General features: G+C 39.6%; 1 long non-coding RNA gene across 1 annotated transcript in view; it reads right to left on the reverse strand.

Annotated features, from left to right (window-relative positions):
• LOC134730422 (uncharacterized) overlaps window positions 1-20,749 on the reverse strand; it is a 169,329-nt gene extending 148,580 nt beyond the window's left edge. Inside the window, exon 1 of the long non-coding RNA XR_010112181.1 lies at window positions 16,508-20,749. This is a non-coding gene — a long non-coding RNA (uncharacterized LOC134730422). The remainder of the gene's footprint in view (window positions 1-16,507) is intronic.
• Between the last annotated feature and the right edge of the window lie 1,412 nt (window positions 20,750-22,161).

Raw genomic sequence — 22,161 nt, forward strand, 5'->3', positions numbered from 1 at the left:
CTCCAGCTTAGGCAATAGAGTGAGATCTTGTCTCCAAAAAATTTTTAATTTTTAAAAATTTAAAAAAACAAATAAGATCAGAAATTATATAATTAAGTGCCACATTGAAAGTCAGACGGTAACTACAACAGGAAAGGGAAAACTTATATGGGCTGAAGCAGTAAGAGATATGAAACCTGATCTAGCTGAGAAACAGATGAGAGGAAGACAGGCAAGAATTTGCCCTGAAACTGGCTTAAAACAAGCTAGAGAAAGGACTTAAAAATGGAAAGAAATAGGCAGAAAGTGCAGAGGTATTAAAAAAGAAAAAAAAAAAAGAAGTTGTTAGAGAAATCATTACCAAATAGCAAGCAGTGGGAATGAATGGAACAGTACAGAGTCAATGGGGAAAAGAGAGTCAGAAATCATAAGAGATAAGAGATCAAACCCTGTCATAGCAAAAGGGATGCAGGCTGTCTATCAAAGCCCTATTGTTCAGGCTGACCCTGTCAGCAAGATTCACACTAAAAGGGTATACTACAACTTTTCAGTCTCCAAAGTACTGGCTTGCAAGTGACACTTAAACCTCTTTTAATGATAGACCTAGTTTGAAACTCACAGAACAGTTTTTCATCTTCTCTCTTCATTAACCTGCCTGCACTAGCGGTTTTCTGTCATAAAATGCTTAACAAAGCTTTAACAGGAATGGGAGTGTTCTAGTCTGTTCTATTCCTCATTACACACTTAGGAGGTGCTCTCTCTGCCCCTGTAATATATTTCCTTAATACAGTTCCTGACTCCACTGAATTCCCCTTCAATTGTTGGAAACTTTGTTCATGATCATACCAGGGACAATATGTGCTCTTTCATAGTCATAGTAAGGTGACAAGCTTTGAAAAGGATCTGTGGGTTAATTGCCCTAGAATTAAACCTTTAAGGCCCACAGCAGGGGCAGAGCTAAGAGTCATCTCAGCACAAAGAGAATTCACTCTCTGGCAACAGGCTGAGGGGCTAAACCAGGGTTTAAAAGATCCATGTCTACAGGGTGGAGGACAACCCACTTTGTATACCAAATATGCTATTTATATTTCTAGATTGTGGTGTCTTTTAGTTGCACGGTGCTTTACAACTTTAAAAAAATCCTATCACTTACCTTATCTCATGTTCTAAATGCTTTAAAATAAAAGATGCTTCAAAACTAGAAAATATTAATTTGCCTTACTGTGTTGTAATATATACACAGTATAGAGAATAAGTTTTAAACATACAGCTCAATTAATTTCTACATATATACATATAAATACACACACACACATACACACACACACACACAGATCATTAACCACCATAGGATATAAAGAATTTCCAGGACCCCAAAAGGCTCTCTTGAGTACCTCCCCCAGTAATTTTTTCCCTCACAACATTAAAGCTTTTTAAAATAAAAATTTAAAAATTGTTCATCCAAACATTTCACTGATGTTTAAGGAAGCTGATTTGACTCATTAATATACTTTCAAAGTTTTAAGAAATAGTGATAAAAAAAAAGCCAAAGACTTATATATGTTAATAGTTTACACCAAAAAGAAACGTACTATCCCTCTCACTAAACCCTAACCTTTTGAACTGACTCATCAGGGACTTTTTAACAATACTAGGAACTATTGGTAACAGGAATAACAAGTACCAGAAGGCAACAATTAGCTTTTAAAATGTTTAATCCAGAAATATACCCAAATACATAGCCATTACCAACATGTGAAGTCAGCGGAAAGAGGATAAAAGGAGCTAAGCAAGGGGACATCTGGCCTGGCTTTTTTGTGAAGTCTTCTGTTAATTTTTATGAAGGTTTAACTAACGCACATAGCATAGAAATAATATAGTAGCATAAATGTTACCTAGGGCAAGAATCAGAAACAAAAAACAATTCCCAGAAGAGGGAATTTCATACCTTTCTACGAAAGACTAGGTTATTTCAGGCAACTATGGGCTTATAACTATTTAAATAGTTAAACAGGTGGCTTTCTTCTCCTGTAGGCCACAGGCACAAACTACAATGAATATCACTTGTGAAAATCAGGCACAAGTGAATGAAGAAAAGTTTCATAACTGGACAGACAGCACCAAGAGACTTTACCACAATAACTATCCTCATGGTCAGGGTTTAGGCACATTCTGTAATTAATAAAGATTGATGTCTTTAAATTTAATTATCAATTTAAATGAAAGTACAAAAATGAAATCTTTATGAGGGCTGCAATTACATGCTTTTGCCTATCATTCAACAGCTGTCTGCAGTACTCTAATGCCAACTTTATTTGTAACAGAATATTATATAATCAAAGTTAGCTTTGTGCAAAAACAATTTAGATTAAGGCTGGAAACTCTAGGTTTATGAGAGTCTCTAACTTTCTCCACTCCCTGAAATAATCTCTATTCAACCTTCACTCTTATAGAGGGTAAGAAGAGGTAAGAGAACCAAGCATGGCTTTTAACTATCACCTGGTCAATAGCGTCAAGAAATACTGGAGTCAAAGCAGAAAAAAAACTACTGTCTCTTTGCTACCATTTACCTCTTTGTTCTCATGGCCAATAAAACACACAAATCTAGGTCACTTAAAATCCTCTAATAGCTAAATGCATCTTTAACAAGTAACCAAGTTAAATTATTCCCCTGTCTCCACCTGAGAATAAACCATGATGACTACTAGGTTAGCTTCCCCACAGGTAAACTGAGGAATGGATCATGTATGCTTGGGAAGCTCTTACTCACAGTCTCACGTACACTAATGATGGCTTAGGAGCCTCCAGCACACACACACCTTCTTGTGTTCCAAAAGCTTTACAACAGCATAGCATAGTAGGAGGCAGAATGATAAATCTCAAATCTCACCTTTGACAGTAACTACTTGTATGAATTCAGAAAGGCACCTAAACTCTCTGCCTCAATTTCCTCATCTGTAAATTGGGAATGACATGTAGCAACCTCCCAGAATTGTTGAAATGATGAAATAAACTGAGACATGTAAAGTACTTACAACAGCCCCCAACTAAATAAGACTACACACCAGAATCGTATACTGAAGTACCATTGTGTGTCTGTGTGTAAAGAGTTTGAATGGGGTCTCTGCTCTTTGCTGATTTATCAGACTAAGAAACAGTATGACTTCGGATGCATTCCTTGGGAAACAGACTCTGAGATGAATATTTTCAGGAGGGAAAGTTCTTGGAAAGTATCCTTGGGATCAACAACTATGGAGGAGCACAAGATATAGGAATGGGCACAAGGAGTAGTTGAACTGTATTACAATAGCGACAAAAGACTCAGCCAATCCTACAGGGTTCTCTGGAGCTGGGATGGTCCTTCTGACTTGGACCACCCAAGTCTCAAGGGATTGAGACTTTATAACTACACATTGACCAGTCATTTGCTGTGGGCTGCCCTCAGGTGGGGGTCATGACCTTGAGTGAATGGGTCCCTTCAGCTAATACCCAGGCAGAGATTCAGCTGAGAACTAGCAGCCATCAGCAGTCCAGCCACTACGGGAATGAGTCCCTCAGTCCTGAAGGGAGGATGTGGACAGCACACCAGATTTATATCCACTTGTACAGAAATACAAGTGGCACAATGGTTGGGCTGTACTTGATCTGGTGTGCTTTCTCTGTGGGGAAGTCTACCAAGATTCTGATTGGTCATCTCTTCCTGCAGAAGTTTATGTGAGAGAGGGAGGTGTTACTCTGATATACACTGATATATATATATCAATACAACTGATACTCAGTGCATTGCTTTCCTACTGTATCTCGACCCTCTTCTTGAGCCCTCATTCTTGACCCTCTTCATCCCAAGCTAGTGTCTCTGCTGGTCAAGGCAGCTTAACTTGGGGGGTGACCCAGACCTCATCACTGCGGGACATGTTCTCAGTCCATGACTTCTATACTTTTCCATTCACTCTCAAAATTGAGCAAAGGAGTACTAAGAAACTCCCGAGTGAGCCACCTAAGTGCCAACCAGATTTTTCCACACCCCCATTGGGTAGCAGCAGCCTTACTATTTTCTCTCAGGACCAATTATCCCTGCCAGGATGGTGACCCCTTCTTTTCACTGCTGTTCTCTTGGCCTGAGGAACCTGAAGTGATGGGGTGGCAGCCACAGCTTAAAGTTTCATAGGACTGTTAAGCTGGCCCTTGATAAAAGTGTTCATCTTCTGAGAAGCAGGACCTCTAAACCCACAGATCCCAAAGTTGTGGGGACTGGAAGCCCAAATTCTTCACATGGGCTTCAAATGGTAAATGGCACTACTCCAACTTTCAAGCCTTCATCCCTGGATCCATTCATTCTGTCTCTTGGACACACAGCACTATACAATGATGGTTAAGGGATATGCTGCACTTACACCCCATCCTCACAAGTTATCATCTCCAAATTGACACTTCACTTATGTCTTCACAAGGTCATTCTATCACTCTACTAGACAGGCAGTTTCTGGGTGGTATGGTATTTGATAAGGCTGGTGGGTCCTATGGTCATGTGTCTACTTTCACTCCTCTTTTGCTGTAAAGGGTTCCTTGGTCTGATACAATGTTATGCCAATCCTGAGCTGGTGGATCAAACACTCTCTAAGCTGCTGGATAGTGATGCTGACTTCCCTGTGAGAAGGTAAGGAAAACCCACATCCAGAATACATGCGGATTTCAAGGTGAAAAGGGTCCAGTGTAATCAGGCTGTCACCAATTCTTTGGTTTTCTTGAGGGATGGCGCCATATAACAAACATATAGGAGACTGCATAATGGGAATGGAGATTAGCTGATGTCAGCTAAGTCATTCTGTCCACTCGGTTAGACATTCATGGTGCCTTTTCCATAATGGATGCTCTCTGGTGGAGATTAACATGTAATACAAATATCTTCACACTAAGGGCTTACTCCCATGTGTGCATCTGTATTCTTCTCCCCAGACCTCCTTATCCTCTATCTTCCATATTCTCCTTCTATGTCCCTGACAAACCATTTTCCATAGTCCATGACTTCATAAGTATTCTTACTTCTGGCTACTTCTCTTTACACACACATGTGCGCGCGCGCACACACACACACACTGAATAACAAGGGCACACCAACAACTCTACATACTGGGAGGATATTACAATGCCACTCTACCTCTGAGGGGCTATAGTGGAACCAAGTCTATTTTTGGCTTGTACCCAGATCAATTCATCTGTGAGTCAAGTTCAGGCCTTTTTTCTTCTCCGTTAGCTGGCCATAAGGACCCCTGGTCCCTACAGTCCTATATGTGAGATGGGAGAGAACTGCCATTCAAACAATGATAGATGGCATGGGCTTTGTGAACGTACCGCTTTTATTTATATTTGATTGTTGCTGGGATCACTAGACTTTAACTTGTGGTATGACCCAATCCAGTTCATGATAGGCCATTCGGGCTACAGGGTCATTTGGTATCCCACTATCTAGTGCTCAGTAGCAGCCCAGGAGCTGTTTATTGAATGGTGTATAATTCTCTGCTACAGAAGGCATGTCCTAGGAGTCTGCATTGTGATTCTTTTTTAGGGGTGTTAGGAGTGGAATTTTGTGTCCCCTCCAAAAATTGTTGAAGCCTGAAACCTCAGTGTAGCTGTATTTGCAGATGGGGCATCTAAGGAAGTAATTAAGGTTGAATGGAGTCCTAACGGTTGGGTCTTAATCCAATAGTTTTAGTGTCTTTATAAGAAAAGATACCAGAGTGCTCCAACTCTCTCTCTTCCACAAACATATCATACAAAAGGCCATATGAGAACACAGTGAGAAGCCAGCCATCTGCAAGCCAAGAAGAGCACCTTCACCAGAAATCCACCCTGCTAGACCTTGACCTGGGACTTCTAGCTACCAGAACAGTGAGAATAAATATTTCTATTGTTTAAGCCACCCAGTCTATGGCATTTTAACATGCCCAGCAGATTAATACAGGGGGCTTTCCACAAACTCCACATGTTATCTTTTTCCACTACCAACACCTCTTATATCATATGGTCAGCCTAGTCATATGGCCTGAGTAGCAAAGCCACCTGCAGCATAGCCTATAATGACTACCGTGCCCTTTCCTGCTATGGGCCCTACTCAGAGATGGGTGCCTTTTATATCACTCAGTTAACAGGTAGAAGAAATGTTCCCAAGTGTTGAATATACTGCTTCCAGAACTCGAAGAGGCCGAGTGGATGTTTTACCTTTTCTTGGTGATAGGACGCTTGAAATGCAATAATTTGTTCTTTATTTTGGAGGGAAATTCCAGCATGCCCCAAACCAATAGACCCCAGGAAAGTCTACTATTGTGACAAGCACCTGAATCTTCATAGGATTTATTTCCCACCATCTATAGCATGTGGATCTTTACCAACACTTCCAACATACTTGCCATTTATTGTTCATCCAGTCCAACTAACATGGTGTCATGAATATAGAGGACAAAGATGACGTACTACAGAAAATCCAGGTGGTGCATGTGTCCCTTCAGACTATATAATGTTAGAGGGTGGGAGAGTTAACATAACCTTAGAACTATTATTATTCTAGTGAATGCAAACTGTTTCTGATCCTCTTTCCTGTTAGGGATAGAAAAGAACACAGATACCAAATTAATGCTCATATACTATGTGCCTGAGGCTGTGTTAATTTGTTCTAGCAAAGATACCACATCTGACACAGCTGCTATAATTGTGCTATTACTTGGTGGAGTTTGCAGTATTCTACTCTAATCCTTCAGGATCTGTATGGTTTTTTTCATTTATTAGACTAGGCTGATAAATGAAATAGGGACAAGGACTGCCTGCATCCTTCAGGTCTTTAAGGGTGGCACTAGTCTCTACCTATTGCATCAGGAATATAATATTGTTGATGCACTCTCTTGAGTAGGGTTAAGGGGTATTTTCAGAGGCTTCCACTTGGCCTCCTTACTATGACTACTCTCACCCCACAGGCCAAGAACCAATGTGGAGGTCGTAGTGACTACCTATATGCCCATTCCATTACACATTCAGAGCCCCGTGAAGTGACCACAGAGTGAATCTTTGGACGCATTGGACACATTATGAGCCAGACCTGAGCCAGGATTCCATTTATTACTGGCCTTCACATACCACTCCCTTAACAGGAAGCCACAGGTCTTAAGGTATCAAGGTCATTTTGGACCCTGTATCTAACAACCCTTAAAATTCTGAGTATTCTTTTCCCAGGATAGTTACCTGAGTAAATAGCCTTAGATCCTTTAGGGGATAACTTGAAGAAACACTGCCATATCATTTGCCGTGCTATTATTGCAGGGGACTTCTTCCTGAGGACCCAGACTTATTTTGAATTAATGACTTCTAAGTCTGAAAACTGGCTCAGGTCCAAAACTTTGGCAAAGAATTGTAGCTTTTCACTAGGGTGGTTGCTCTCAGCCTCCTGATTATCCGTCCTGCTGGGTTCTGCAGCTCCATGGCTTAGTCCCTTTCCTTGCTTAGCAAGCTCACACTTCCGTAACCTGGTTATGTTTTGCATGATGCTAGGTAGCCAGGAGGTGGGAGCAGATCCACCAAGGAAGGTAGGTGCAGTTTTGCAAAGCAAAAGTCTCTATATTGCCTTCAGGTAAGGGGTGGGGTTCTCATCTCTAACAAAAAAAAAGGGGCTACTTCTGTAAGCTCAGGAGGTTTAGGGAGAGCTGGGTACCTTGCCCCATGTTTCCAGCTAAAGTTTTCGTCATTCTGTTTTTTCAGCCTGGGCCTTGGCATAGCAAATTTGCTGGGGCTGAAAATGTAATCTTTTCTGGGGATATGCTACTCTTAAAATAAAATCCTGGGTGTGGTTTTCAGCATTTTTGCCTTCAGACTGTAGGAGATAAGAGTAACTTTAATTTCTGTTAAGGAGGTCTGCCAGACTTTCACACTTCGGCTTTTTTGTCTTTCTCCTATGCATTAATGGAACTCAGCAATAGCCATCCAGTTCCACTATCCTTACAATTAGTACTTGTACCTCTCAAAAATCTGAAAAGTTGCACCAGCCAAGTCATTCCCTTCCTGGGTATCCCATCCCAGTTCACCAGTGAAAGCGTTAACCATTGGATGGCTACTTCATAATAAAGATTATCCACTATTACTAGCCAACTACAGTGACCAAGCTCCAAATTCCCACTTCAAAATCAGCTTTCTTAGAGCCCTTCTGGTACCAAATTTCTTAGGTCAATTTCCCTGGAAAACTGATTCTGAAGGAGATTTGAAAACAAGTTGACTGAGGAGGACCCTTGGGTTCCACACCTGTGGGAAAATGAAGGAAGTAGGTGTGGCCAGAGAAAAGTATTAAATTTCAATGCAGCCACAAACACAAAAGATTCAGCTGTAACACTGGGAATCTCTAGAGCTGGGATGGCCCATCCTCAAAGCAATAGGATTGAGCCTTTATTCCCCTGCCTCAGCCAATCATTGTATGAAGGCTGTCCCTGGGAAGGTGTTGTGATCCTGTGAGACACTCTTTGTTTGAAGGGAATTCCCAGGGAGGGACTCAGTGTAGGAGCCTCAGTCTCTAATTTCCCATCAGTAGAGAATCAGTGATTTGGTTCTGAAGGGAAGATCTGGGTAATGCACCACAGCAACAACTACAAATACACATTACACACATACCTCTACAACACACACACACACACATATTTTAAATAGAAGACCCTGAATAAGGTCAAGAATCAATGCATCTTTTGCTCAATATTTCTAAGAAAAATAAGGCACCCCACTGCTCAAAATCTGAAGATTGTTCTTCTACCATAAGAAAAGTATGCAAATGATTTCAATCAAGGGCAGAGTCAAGAATTTAAATGCTCTTGCCACAATGAAACCAAAAATATAACATCTAACATAGATAAATGTAGGTTCAAATTTTAATTGCACAGACTAGAGGAGACCTGATGTGACAACATTTCATGCAGAAAATATCCAGAAGGGTTAGTTCTTTCCAAGTTTAGTATTTGTCAAGAGTATAAGGCAACTGTCAAGAAAGTAAATGTATTTTTATTCTCCATTAATAGAAATACAGTGTCACTAGCAGATGTCATGGTTTTGCCATAGATCCCATAATGGACAACCACATCTGGAGAGGTATTCAGTTCTGAGCCTCACATGTTAAAAGACAAAATTTAAAAACCAAACTGAGTCCTAAGAAGATCAATCAGAAATCTGAAAATAATGCCTTATGAAGAAAAGCTGAAGGGCATGGAAGTGATTACTCCGGAAAGGAAAAGACTTCATGAGAAAGAAAGAAGTCAATTGATAGTATATTGGGTCTGGGTTTCCCCAAAAAGGACTAGAATTTGTGGGCAGAAATTACAGGGAGCAGATTTCAACTCAAAATAGTCAAAAACTTTCAAACAAATAGAGCTGTCAACAATGAAGCCAGCAGAGACGGCTCTGCCTAAAAGTGTTGTTAAATTAAGTTTAGCCTAAAGCTGCCTCCTAACATATTTTAAGTTCTGCCTAAAGGTTTCTCCACACACTGTGAATTGTAACCTACTCTTATAGCAATCACAGAGTTTCAGTCAACCACAGGTTGCCAAATGTTCAATCATGTTCAAATAAGGCAAATGCTGAGTTGAAACCAATTCAGCTATAGTGTTTCTATAGTTCACTTCCATCTTCCACACATCACTTTCCTTTTTCTGTCCATAAAAGTTATCCAACCATGTAGCAGCCACAGAGGCACTCTGAACCTGTTCTGGTTCTGGGGGCTGCCCAATCTGAGAAGCATTCTTTGCTAAATAACTGCTAAATTTAATTTGTCTAAAAAAATTTTTGTAATAGTGTCCAAGCCAAGACCAGGCACTCCTTGGGGATGGTAGAGAGATCCCTCACTAGATAGAGATTATACCAAGTCTCCCCACACATATGCTTTAAAATCTTATTTTTCTAAGGCTAAGAGTTAAGAATTGAGACCATCTCAGGCCAGAGAAGAACTAAATTTCAAAACAGAGGCTGGCTTTACTTTTATCTCTCACTTAAATATCTATGAGGTACATAAAACTTTCCCCATCTCAGCATTAGGACAGAAATGCTGCTACTGTCATTCCATCTTGCCAGGAAAACAGAAGCATGGACAAATAATATCTGAAAGATGCAATGGCACAAAGCTCTAACCAATACAACTCAGATGTTTCGAATCTCACATACTCAATATGCCGATTCAAACTCTTTCTCAAGAACTCCCCAATAAAACAACCCATCTGTGTGAATTTAAGTCCACATCAGGTCTTTGGAGCCAGTTCGTGCATCTGGAAATAAATACAGGAGTTGGGGCTAAATAGCCCTTCAGTTCCTTTCAGCCTAAACATTCTTATAGCCCAAAGGAAGGAGGCATTGTTTTTAAGAATGCCTTAAAAGTCATTAGTTACCCCAAAGAAGCAATCTTTTTTGTGGCTGTACAAAGTAGTTATGGAAGATACATTTGTTTTTGAAATTTATGACTTAGTCAGACACCTGCAAGAAAGCAAAACCTAACTCCCAGAAAGAAAAATATCTAGGATAATCAGAGATACTTGTTTAGTATTTTTTCCTGTGAGTTTATAGAAAAACTTCAAAAACCAACTGCTCAATGTTAGGTATACATAACTAGGGGGAGGTAAGGTAAGCTGATTTTAGGAACTCTGTGCTTATCCCTTTAAAACGATGTTTTCAAAAAGAAACAAAAAGAGGATACTGGGGTGTTTTGGGGGTAGAAAACCTTATAGAATACTATTAAAATAGGAACAGAACTGGCTGGGTTTTTTTTGTAAAGATGTGAATGTCATGTTACATATATGTGTCAGATGATTTGTGTGATATTTTAAAAGTTTATCATCAACAAAGCTTCACCTATTATCTCCATTTTTATAGATAAGGAAATTATGACACAGAATAATCCAAATTTCCACAGGAAATTACTGATATAGAATTAAAGCAAAGCCTGCCAGGCATTTCCTGTGTCCAAAAAAGTAAAGTATATATTATATGATATAATGTTATTAAAATTGCTGAAAAATTATCAAAGCCTTATTAAATAACTTTTCATCTATATTCACAAAAGGAAAAAAATATGGTTTTTGGTTCATTTGTTTTCTTCCCATCTGAGAGCAGCATAATAGCTTAGCAGAGTGAGGAGCTGAATAGAAGGTATACTTTGAATGGCAACAAAATGCACACCTGTCCTTAAACATTCACCTTATATTGAATACAGACCTGAAATATAATATTTGCATTCATCATTCCTTTGGGTTCTAGTACTCTTGGTCACTGCTAAAATACAGCATGCTCTCCAAAGGAACAACACCATCTAGTAACATTTATTTTGGATGCATTTAACAAATAATCTAGTCATCTAAAATGCTAGCCATAGCAGCTGTTAATCAGCTGCTAAAAAGATAATGTCATCTTAATTTGTGTTAATAGAATTGTAATTACATAATTTAGACAATAAAACCCAGAGAAGGAAAATGTCAATATGATTTGGGGGAGCGGTGAGAGTAAAGAAGGGGAAAGAGGGAGAGGTCTGAGGTGGCGATGTCCAGGTGGGAGGACCTGGTAAAGGAGAAGTAAAATGGAAGAAAGGGGGGATTCTGGCCATTAACACCAAGATTCTGGGTTTAGAGGCTAAGGAGAAAGACACCTGCCTTGAAGAATAAATCTGCATGGCTTCAAGGATGGGGAGCATGCACTCAAATTTGAATGAAGAATAGCTAATGTTTGTGAGGTACTTTGCTGTTTACGAAGTACTTTCATATTCATGAAATATGTATTTAATCCATCCACCCACTGAGATGGTTTCTTTCTATCATCCTCATTTTAAAGATGAAAACTAAAGCTGGGATGAGATGATTTGCCCTGATTCACACCAGGCCTTCTACCTCCAGTTTCACATGCTCTTCACACACCACAGTGCAGCTCCAAGACGGTTCAGGTTTCTTCCACCAACTTTGTAGATATTAGAAGGAAAATGCACTCACTCAAAATAAATAGTATTGAACTAAACCACACTTTATATATTTCAAAGTGTTTTCACATACGGCAATATTGTATGTTCCTCATTTTAACTGGGGAATCAGGAACTATTATCTCCATTTTTATAGATTAGGAAATTATGACACAGAATAAACCAAATTTCCACAGGAAATCACTGACACAGAATTAAAAGCAAAACCTACCAAGTGTGGCTTTTCTTGTCCCTTCCCAGTGCGTGGTTTTTGCAAAGCTGATCTCTGGACTATGCCGTGATGAATAAGACTTACAGAAAATAAAACTGGAAGGAGAAGGGAAAAACTCCCAGGACAAGCCAGGCATGGTGGTTTGCTCCTGTAGTCCCAACTACAAGCTGAGGCTGAGGCTAGAGGATTGCTTAAGTCCAGGAGTTCAAAGCTACAGTGTGCTGTGATCGTGCCTGTGACTAGCCACTGCACTCCAGTCTGGGCAACAGAGAAAAACCTGTCTTTATAATAAATAAATATTCTTTTTAAATAAAAAGCTCCCAAGACACACAGAAATAGAATAGGCCCTCATAATCAGAGCTATATTAAACTGGTTTGGAAAAAAACTACAAGTTAAAATAGTAACAGCAATAATAAAACAACAATAATAAGTGCTTTGGAAAGGAAAAAACAAGGTCTCTATTAGAATCACCACACAGCTCTCTTATAACTGCTGCCCACACCACCAAGAAATATAATATCAAACGTCAACACATATTAAGAATAAACCACAACAACTGCATAGGTAAGAGGCACTATGATCCCCTCTGAGCTGCCAAAATTAACTATTTAGTTTTTCTAAAGCTGTAGTGGAGTTGGGGGAGGCATCCTGATGCCATAGGTGGGAGAATGTTTTTACCAACTAAGCTCATCATATGTATGTGGTCAAAAACCAGAAAGTATTTTACTTTTATAAGACAGTAGGTAAATGATTCCCAGAAAAACTGAGTAATATTTGAATAAAATGTTATTTACTACAGCTGACATATTTTCTTTTTTGAGCTCTCTGTCCTGCCCTATTTAATGTTTAGTAACAGATGAAATGTATTTGTGAAAAGTCATAAGTGATACTGATATTTTGCTAATACTCTCCTACAAGAAGATTGCTTATGTCATGCTGCAGTTGGTTTACCGATTTTTTAAATTGCAAAATAAAGATCTGATAAATAATTAGCTCAGCAATTCCCAGCCTGAATTTAGTAATGCAGTCTTTCTATTCATCTTGCACCAGGATATCTGTAATTATTCCAAAGTCTATCATGGAAATTTTCCAAAACTCTCAAAATAAACCAAGGAAAAAACTCACAAAACTTTTAGGAGATAAGGTGCCAAAAGAGTGTCACAAAATCAAATTATAGGTAATGCAAATCTAAAAAGAAGTCTACAGGTCATTGAATTAAACCAATGGCTCTCAACCTTGGCTGAACATTAGAATCCCCCGGGAGCTTTTCAAAATCCTTATGTCCAGGCTGTACCCCAGACCAATTACATCAGAATCTCTGGGAGTAGGACACGGGCATTAGTAGTTTTTCAGGCTCCTCGGGAGTTTCCAATGTATAGCCAAGATTGAGAACCACTGGAATAGACCCATTAAAAGACCAGATCCTTAAAGTTGGTGCTGTCTTCTGTTAGGCTTAAGGGAAAAAATAAACATTTGAAATGAGAGCATGGGCTTTGGGAATCAGAATGCTAGCTGAATCACCTTCCAACTGCAGGACTAGAGCAAGATCTTCAAGTCTCTGGGTCGCCATACCACTTCAGAGGGCTGCTCTAAAGAATAAACTCAATGAAAGGATATGTAAAAGCACCTAATCCAATGTCTACAGGGCACACAAAAGCACGAGAGAAATATTCCTCTCCTCCTCTCCCATTCTCCCACGTGTTTTAAGCAAGAGCTACTTCCTGACCAAATGGATCAGAGAGTAATAAATAGACCTAATCACATGTCACACTTGTTCCCAAAGTATTTAGGCATGTACAACTACAGCTATTCTTCCATCAATAATGGAACAGAAATATGTGCCCCAAGAGTCTCTACTCACTAATGATTTCCACACCAAAAGCTCATCTAAAATTTGATCATTTGAAGGAACAATGAGATACCATTTTTTGCCAGTTGGCGAAGACAAAAGACTGATAATCACCAGTGTTGGCAGAGATGTAGGGAAACAAGGTTTTACAAATTAGTACAACCTTTTTGGAGAGTAATTTGGCAGCATCTATAAAAAAATCTAAATGTACATATTCTTTCATCCAATTAATCTATTCCTGGGCACCTAGCCAGAGATATACCTACATATTTACTCATGAAGATATTGTCCTGATTGGTTTGGTTGTATGGTTGTGTCTTGTACTCATCACTTTCTGAACTCTTCAGTTGTTTGTAGTCCATCTTCAACACTAGAAGAGAAACCCTGTAGGAAGAGTCTGACCGATCTAGCCCACCAAGTGAGAAGAGCTGGGCTTGCCAAAGGGGCCCACGTGATGGTCACATTTAGTGCCCACAATGTCATGCTGTTTGAAATGCATACTTCTTTGCTTTCTAATGCACTAACTCCATCAATCAGTGTATGACCCTCTTTATTTAATATTTTATTTTAAATAATACATAAACACCCATGAACGTACTAACTCAAACAATGATATCAGCAATAACTCGGATCACTTACATTCTCTCCCCTGTGCTGTCTTCTCTATCCCTCGCCCCCTCATGAGTAAGCACGATCCTAAATTTGGTGTTTATTGTTCCTTCTCTTGTTTTGGAATGTTACAAAAATGATATTGTACTATTATAAATGGTTTTCTGGGATTTTAGATTTTTACTCAATCCTTTTGTGACAAGGATTAATCTGGTTGTTGTATGTACCTGTACTTCCTTGTTCATGACAGAATTAATTAACTATAATATATTTAACCATTCTCCTGGAATTGGCATTTTGTTTCCAGTTTGGGACTACTAAGAACGGTGGCATTATGAAACTCTTCCTGACATTTTTATAACACAGGGGTGGTCGATTTCTGGCAGGAAATCTGGCTGCCATCACACTAACCTCATCACTCACAGGAGTCATTGACGGTCTCCCCTAAAAGGCTTAATTTCTCTCCCCCTCCTCTGCCAATCCAGGCCAGTTCAAAGTGCCCTAGGGGAGAACTTTACAAGGGGCAAACGCTCCTTTAAAAGGCAGCACCTGGCAGCAAATATTTATTGACATAACTGGCTCCTTCCAGAACTATCCTGGCAGTTACCCCCAGCCCCAGGCTAGCTGCTTAACTTGCCTACTTCCTGCCAGAATTTTAAAGATATTTTTATTTGAAAGACAAATTCCTGAATAGTTTGACTTCGATACTTTATTCCTACCAGAAAAAAAAATCACCCTCCAAGAGAATTTTAGCTATAGATCTACACCAACATCAACTCCCACATATATTGTTGTTCAGAAGTCATACTTGACGTCTAATGTCACAAAATGCAGAGAGACTTCTTGATTTTCTCTCTCTCTCTCTCTGTGTCACACACACACACACGCCTGAATGAAAAATCAAGCATCAATAGCACTTATAACCCATTTTATTTCCCCTTACCAAGCAGATATAAACACTTTAGGGAAATTTAGGGAAAGAGGAAAAACAGGATAACTATACATTGTCTTGCAATGATTTTTTTTAAGTTAATTTAGAATAGGGCCCAAGGGCCCAAAGTGTTTGTAATACCTGTGTAAATACTGCCTTTGTCTCACCAGTATTTTAAAATTTATTCTGTGTTCCCATTGTCCAAAGACCTCAAATTATATAAATCATTTATTTTTAATTAGGTTTTTAAAAGTTGCTAAATTCTGGGGGTTCAGGAGTGCCCCTGGACCCACATTTCCGAGCCCGCTCCTCCGCACACTCCAGTACTCGCCCATCGGTCTCCCTTGTCTTCCTACTGGCTCCCATCTGCTATCCCCTTCCTCAATCCCACAGCTGCAAGAGGGAGCACTACTGCAGGAAACCCAGCCACTGGCCACCTTCCACCCCAGCAGGGATTGGAGCATTCAACTCCTGTCTAAGCTCACTTCTGAGCAGCTGCTCCCCCAAATAGCTTAATAAAACCACGTCTACTCTTCCTAATGCTTTTGCCCTATGGCCAGCACCATTCTCCTCAGAGACCTCTTCACAGACTATTGAGATGATCAGCATGAACTTCCTCAACATCTTACCACACACGCCCATCTCAACCCACACTTTTATCTGTTTTTATCCACACTGATCAGTGCCAGCTTTCTTCTCATCACAGAGGAATTGACCCCCCCTTTTCTGGTTTCTGGCTAATTCCTTCACCTGTGCTAGCAAATTCCACCCCCTCCCACCCTATACTTCAGAATTCTTTCTGTCTCTAGCTTGGCTACTTCCCTGCACATCCAAGTGGTTCACTTCTTAAAATCAACAAACAAAACTTCACCATTCCTATGTCTCTCTTTTCCCCTCACAGCCAAGCTCCCTGAAAGAACAGAGGGCAATTCAACCTCATGTCCACTTCTTACCTCCTGTCCACTCCTTCACAGACTGCAATCTGGACTCCAGCCGTACCACTCCAGACTCAAGGGTTTCTGGCAAAACTCTGATATTCTCCCTCCCCATCGTTACTAAATCTACTGCTTCTTTTTTTCCCAGTGCAAACCTTAGCTGACCTCTCTGTGGCAGCTGACAATATTAACTACTCATTTCCTCTTAACAATTTTCTCCTCTCTTGTCTTATAATTCCTTCTACTTTTAATATATAGGACCATTTTTTCCTCATCTCCTTCTTCTCCTTTTTTTCTTTTTCTTTTTTTTTTGCCTCCTGTTCTGTTGCTTCTCTCTTAAAATGCTCTCTATGCTTCTAATCTCAGTTCTGTTCATTACTCCGAGCACATTTTCCTTAGAAAATACCAACTCCCCAATATCCATCCTGGAGCTTAACTTCCCCTGAGCTACAGACTCACAGAGCCAACTGTCTCCAGGCATCTCCATGTGCATCCCAAGTATAACAAGTTCTACACTGAGCTCATAATTCCTCTCATTCCCAAGCTTCCACCAGTAACCCTGGACTTTTCCTGTTTTCTCTTTCTAAGTAAATTACATCACCATCTGCCTAGTCACCCAAGTGGGATCCCTGAGAAGTATGGCAACTCCCTCACCCTGCCTCCCTGAGGCATTCAATCAGCCCCTGACGCTTGTACAATCTACCTCTTTAACATCACTGCCATCTATTTCCCTTTCTCCATTCCCATTGCATTTGCCTTAATTCAGACTCCTTTCATCATTAAAATTAATAAGAACTATATTTACTTGAGTACTGTATGCTGGGAATATAACATACATAATGCCAGGAGGTGTTATTGCCCATATTTTTACAAATAAATAAATGAGACCCAAAAAGGAAAATAACTGCATCTTGTCTCACATTTTGAGTCTAAACCCACCTACACTGCAGACAAAATCAGCTCTTCTTTTTTAAAAATCTGTTTATTGTGAAAATAACACATATACAGAAAAGGTACATAAAGTAAGAACAGCATAAAAATTATTATAAAGTCGTCTTTCTAAAATGCCAATCTAATCTTGCTCCTGATATTTTCCTAACCTTTTCAAAGTCTCCCTGTTGCCTTTAAGGGTAAAGTCAAACCTGAGCAAAGCACAAAGGGTCTCCGGGGATGTCAGCTCAGCGTGCTTCCTCAGCCTTTCTTAGCCACGCCCTCTCACTCACCCTGGCTCCAGCCCCACACGCTGTATCTCCATGCTCCAGACTTTGATCCTACATGGCTCCTGGCTGAGAGTGTGGTGTATATTCTTCTCCAGCCCTTGCTTCACCCCTTCCATTGGATACCTAATTTACTCTTTGGGAACTACGTCTTATTGCTCTTTTCAGAAAGAGCTTTGTCTAAAGGGGAAAAAAGACTCTTGGCAATATTACATGGCCAAAGCCATGCATGAAAGCCTTCGCTGTTCACCTGGAGTATCAGAAATGGGGAAGTTCTGACATATTTGGGACATGTCCACTCTGCCTAAGAAAAAAAAAATCAGGAAGAGATTTGAGGCAATCATTTTAGGTCATTTATGGTGAGTTCAGTCTACTCTGACTGAAGACTACATCTCAGTAATTCCTACCCACAGCCCCTCACCACCCCAAAATTAGGTGGAAGCTATGGGTAATGTTGATTATTATTATTATTGCCATTATTTTATGTAAATCTATTCAGCTGTGCAAGTTAGAAAATGAAAACGAATCCTTAACATTTCCCTTTCTGCCCCCTCAGTCTATCATAATGTCCTATTTTGCATCTGAAATTATCTCTTGAAGCCACCTACTCTGGTCATCTCTGGCATCACTCTTCTCATCAAAGCTATCATTGTCTCTTAGCTGAATTACTGTAGTAGCCTCTAACTCATCCAAAGAATTTACTCTGGCCTTTTCTCAGCCATTCTCCATATTGGAGCTAGTTATATTTGCAAAACACAAATATGATCATATGATCCTATCACCACTCCACCCCCATCCTGGCCTGGCTAAAACTCTTCAGTGTCTTCACTTTTATAACAAACTGAGCACTTAAATATTCCAAGCACTTAGAACAATATTAAGTGCATAATAGGTGCTCAACAAATATTGATGAAACAAGTGAAAGAGTATGACCTTCATCTACACTCCTGCTTTCTCTAACTGAGAATTCCAGCCACCTTGACCTCCCCTCAGTTCTATATTCCCTATAATCACTTGGCTTTGCACATGTTGTTCCCTCTTTTTCATGCCTTCTCCCTTTCCTCCTTAAGCAAGTTCTTTACTACCTTCTTCCTTCAAATCAGACTTTAATCATCATGTCTCCAGAGCAGGCTTCCCTCATTGCATCATGAGCCTCTTCTCCACAGTGCTTGTCACACTTGCAGTTTTACACATGCTTATGTGATTATTTTACTGATGTCCACTACCCTGCCCTATTAGCTTGCAGCACTATGAAGACAGAGACTGTGTCTGTTTTCCCTCATCAATATATCCCAGGTACTTAGCACAGTGTTTGACATTCGGTAGACACTCAACAAACAGTTAAGAGATGAATGAATGCATTATAAATTGGTATTCAAAGTGCCCACCTATTTTACAATTCTATTTTAATGTAGCCCTGAAACCTAGAAACTCATGTGAGAGGCAAATTACAGAAGACAATTCTTTTTCTACTCTTCTTTTTTCTTTGAAAGTCCTTGTTAGAGTCTGAAGTACAACTATTAGGCTTCCAGGATACAATGTTTTTAAATATTATTTCATTTGAGTTCTTATAGAAACTTTGTTTAAAAACAAACACTTCAAAAATAAAGAACAGAGGGCAGTAGAATTTGCCATAATTCACCTGAAAAAATCAAAACTTTTCTAACCTAAAGCAAAATCTCTCTTACTACCAATGAAGTATATAGACGTACCCCTGCCACGGATGAAAACCTATTTAATTTTTAAATATGAATAAGAAATGATGATTCTTGAGGCTTAACTGTGAGCTTGCAAGATATTTGTTTTGAAGAACTTGCTATGTTTTAAGCATCAACACATGTAGTTTGTCGATATGTCTGACATTCCCAGGTAAAAGTAAAACTATTAGGCTATATATTTTTTAAAAGTCTTATGCTAATGTGGTTCTTTAGGAATGATGTGATATGGTTTGGCTGTGTCCCTACCCAAATCTCAACTTGAATTATATCTCCCAGAATTCCCACGTTGTGGGAGGGACCCAGGGGAAGGTAATTGAATCATGGGGGCTGGTCTTTCCTGTGCTATTCTCGTGATAATGAATAAGTTTCACGAGATCTGATGGTTTTATCAGGGGTTTCCACTTTTGCTTCTTCCCATTTTTCTCTTGCTGCTGCCACGTAAGAAGTGCCTTTCACCTCCCACCATGATTCTGAGGCCTCCCCAGCCATGTGGAACTGTAAGTCCAATTAAACTTCTTTTTCTTCTCAGTCTCAGGTATGTCTTTATCAGCACTGTGAAAATGAACTAATACACCATGTCTTATTACTCTTTTGTAAAATATTTTGTGAATAAGTAAAGAAGTTTCTTGCCACATTGCAGGCCAGAGCCAGTGCCATCCATTGTAGACACTGCTGCCCATATGGGAATGAATTATCAGAAATGGGGAAGTCTTACCACACTTAGGGCATGTCTTTCCTCCATGGAGTGAAGATTTGATGTAATTATGTTACATTTTTGGATAACTTATGGTGGAGTGAAGATGGAATGTGGAGTGCACTTTAATTAAAGACTAAGCCAGAATTGTACTCACCCCTATCCCACAACTTAGGTGCAGAGTTGAGTTAGTAATACTCAATTCGTGGCACTCCAGCCTAATAGGTTGGTGCTAGATCTCTCCCTTGTTCTATTTCTTTCTTTTATTCAAGATCCTGTCACCCATTCTTCTCCCTACTCACTCTAATATGTTTATTATATATATTATTGGATGTGTGTATATCCTTATAAAATACAACGGCCTGCAACGCTGTCCATGATCTGGCACTAGATAACCCTCTTACTTCATCTCCTCCCCTTCTCCCCTATCTCATTCTACTCCAGCCACGCTGGCCTCCTAGCCACTTCCTGAACTTACTAAATGTACCTCAGGGACTTTGTACTTGCTCTGTTTTTTTCTGCCTGAAATACGCATTGCTCAGTTATCCACATGGCCCACTCCATGTATTTGTTTAAATGTCTCTTTATGTTAAAAATCGGGGAGGAAACTTCCCTGTCTTATTTTAAAAAGTAACATACCCCCTTGTCACTTTCTGTCTCCATACTGTGATTTATTTTTCACAGTTGCAGTTATTGCCTCACCAGAGAAACTTTTTTGTACCTATATATTTTTTTGTCTATCTCCTCTTACTAAAATAAGAGGCAATAGGACATCATGGTTAAATCCTAAAAACCCTAAAGTTAGACCTACTAGGCTTGAATTTTCACTCTGCTATTTACTATGTGACCTTCAGCAGGTAATTCTCAACTCTAAAATAGGGATGATAATAGTATCTGCCTCATAGGGTTGCAATTTTACCTGGCACACAATCCACAAAATTTAAGTATTATCTATTGTCATTATTATTACATTTATTTTATTATTAGAAATAAGCTCCATGAAGTCAAGAACAAAGTTTACTTTGTATCACCAGTGACTGGATAGTGCCTAGCAATAGCACTGAATATTTATTAAGTGAATGCTATTTTGCAAGTGCATGGTTTTTTCAAAGAAAAAAAAGTTTATTAAGTATAACATGCATACAGAAAACTGCACTAAGTCAAAATTGTACAGCTCTATGAATTTTCTTTTTCTTTTTTTTTTTTTTTTTTTTTTTCTTGAGACAGAGTTTCACTCTTGTCACCCGGGCTGGAGTGCAATGGCGCCATCTCAGCTCACTGCGACCTCCGCCTCCTGGGTTCAAGCGATTCTCCTGACTCAGCCTCCTGAGTAGCTGGTATTACAGGCGCCTGCCGCCATGCCCAGCAAATTTTTGTCTTTTTAGTAGAGACAGGGTTTCACCATGTTGGCCAGGCTGGCCTCAAACTCCTGACCTCAGGTGATCCATCCGCCTCAGCCTCCCAAAGTGCTGGGATTACAGGCATGAGCCACTGCGCCCGGCCAGCTCTATGAATTTTCACAAAAAACAAACCCATGAAACCACCAGCCATATTAAGAAATAAAAACATTATTAGACCTCTAGAAGGCCTGTCCCAGTTACTACAGCTCACTTCCCAAAGGTAACCACTCTCTTGACTTCTATGATTATAGATCAATTTTGCCTAGTTTTGAAATTTATGTAAATAGAATTATATATTATATACTCTTTAGTAACTGACTTCTTTCATCTGTGTAGCACACAACAGTCATTCATTCATTCTCATTGCTGTATAGTATTCCAGCAAATACTGTATTCCAGTACAGTATTCCAGTGTGTGACTATGTCACCATTTATTTATCCATTTTGTAGTTGATAGACACTTGGGTAAGTAGTTCCCAGTTTGGAACTATTATGAATGGTGCTACTATGAATATTCTCATCCATGTCTTTGGGACACATAGGTAAGCATGTATATATACTTAGAAGATGAATTGCAGGAAAGTAGGGCATACTTTTGTTGAACCTTACTAGATCCTGCTTATCTTAGTCTGTTCAGGCTTCT

This window comes from Pan paniscus, chromosome 4 (assembly GCF_029289425.2).
Source record: "Pan paniscus chromosome 4, NHGRI_mPanPan1-v2.0_pri, whole genome shotgun sequence".
Taxonomy (NCBI): domain Eukaryota; kingdom Metazoa; phylum Chordata; class Mammalia; order Primates; family Hominidae; genus Pan; species Pan paniscus.